Here is a 2,225-nt window from a genome sequence, read left to right as displayed (position 1 = left end):
AATTTTTAAAAAAATATAACAACAAACTCAAACATTCTTAACAAATGATCATTCCATTCTACATAATAATCAGTAATTCACAATATCATCACATAGTTGCATATTCATCACCATGATCATTTCTTAGAACATTTGCATCAATTCAGAAAAAGAAAAAAAAGATAACAGAAAAAAAACTCATACATACCACACCCCTTACCCCTCCCTTTCATTGAGCACTAGCATTTCAATCTACTAAATTTATTTTAACATTTGTTCCCCCTATTATTTATTTTTATGCCATACGTTTTACCCGTCTGTTGATAAGGCAGATAAAAGGAGCATCAGACACAAGGATTTCACAATCACACAGTCACATTGTGAAGCTATATCATTATACAATCATATTCAAGAAACATGGCTACTGGAACACAGCTCTACATTTTCAGGCAGTTCCCTCCACCCTCTCCATTACATCTTGACAAACAAGGTGATATCTATTTAATGCATGAGAATAACCTCCAGGATAACCTCTCGACTCTGTTTGGAATCTCTCAGCCATTGACAATTTGTTTTGTCTCCTTTTGCTCTTCCCCCTTTTGTTCGAGAAGGTTTTCTCAATCCCTTGATGCTGAGTCTCAGCTCATTCTAGGATTTCTGTCCCTCATTGTCAGGAAGGTCCACACCCCTGGGAGTCATGTCCCACATAGACAGGGGAGGGCAGTGAGTTTGCTTGTTGTATTGGCTGAGAGAGAGAGGCCACATCTGAGCAACAAAAGAGGTTCTCTTTGGGGTGACTCTTAGGCCTAATTTTAAGTAGGCTTAGCCTGTCCTTTGTGGGGTTAAGTTCCATATGAACAAACTTTTTGCTTTGGTTGTCCCCACTGCTTGTGAGAATATCAAAATTTCTCCACCTGGGGAAGTGAATTTTCCCCCTTTCTCACCATTCCCCCAGGGGGAATTTGCAAATACTTTTTTTACTCACTGTTCAAATCACAGAGGCAGGAATTTTTTCCGTTTTGTTCACTGCCCTATTCTCAGTATCTATCCCAGTATTTGGTTGTAATAGGCAAATGTTGTTGAATGAATTGAGTCACAGACCAAATTGAGTCATGACAGTGTATACCTTCTGCTCAGAAGAATGCCCATATTTGCAAAGTTTTGCCAACAATTTCTGGAGGTTCACTGGCTCGAGAATCCATACAGATTAAGAACCTCTGCTTTAGAGGGTAACTTTCAAAAACCAGGAACTCTAACCTCCAGCTTCCATAGCATTGAATGCTATGATGGTTAGGTTCCGGCGTCAACTTGGTCACGTGATGATGCCCAGTTGTCTGGTCAGGCAAGCACTGGCCTGACCATTGCTGCAAGGACATTTCATGTCTGGTTGATAAACCAAAAGGCTGGTGTATTAAATCATCAGTCAGTTGATTGCATCTGTGGCTGATTACATCGGCAATCAACTAAGGTGTGTTTCCTACCAATAAGATAATCCAATCAGTTGAAGGCTTTTTAAGGGAGAAGAGAGACTTTCGACTGTTTTCTTCAGTCAGTGAGTGTCTCCTGTGAAGTTTGTCCAGATCCTTCATCAGAGCTACCAGCTTCACAGCCTGATATGTGGATTTCAGACTCTTCCATTCCCACGGATACATAAGACATCTTTATAAATCTCAAATTTATGGATATCACCTGTTGGCTCTGTTTCTCTAGAGAACCCTTATTAATACAGATGTTTTTCTCTTTAATCACAAATTTAATTATTCATATATTCACTCATCCATTAAGAAGTGTCTGCTGTGCACCCAGTTCTGTGCTAATCCCTAGGGGAATAGTGCAGAAGAAAGACTACAAGGTAAATGCTTAATGCTTGTAAAGCTAAAAGTCACTCCAAGAATAGAGGGTTGTACACGGTCTAGTGGTGGCATTAGGGAGGTCATGACTTACTCTTCTTAGGTGAGTCTTGAAGGTGTCACAGGAGGAACTGGGTTTTAAAGCATGAGAAATAGGGACCAGGAGAAAGGGTGATCCTGGCAGAGGGTCAAAGAGTACCACAGCATACACAAAGAGAAAACAATGAATTTGACTTAAAAATTCGGGCTTGGTTTTCACTTTAGCAGAATTAGTTTAGTTTTGCTTACCCCAGAAGCAGATTAAACAAGGATTTGAATGACCAACAAATAGTTTATTAGGGATCTGAAGGGAACATGGGAAGGGAATTGTGATGTGATAATAGGAAGAGAAGGCAG

The sequence above is a fragment of the Tamandua tetradactyla genome, chromosome 15 (genome assembly GCF_023851605.1).
Source record: "Tamandua tetradactyla isolate mTamTet1 chromosome 15, mTamTet1.pri, whole genome shotgun sequence".
NCBI lineage: Eukaryota > Metazoa > Chordata > Mammalia > Pilosa > Myrmecophagidae > Tamandua > Tamandua tetradactyla.
The sequence above is the reverse complement of the archived record's forward strand: the minus strand, read 5'-3'. Positions refer to the sequence as shown.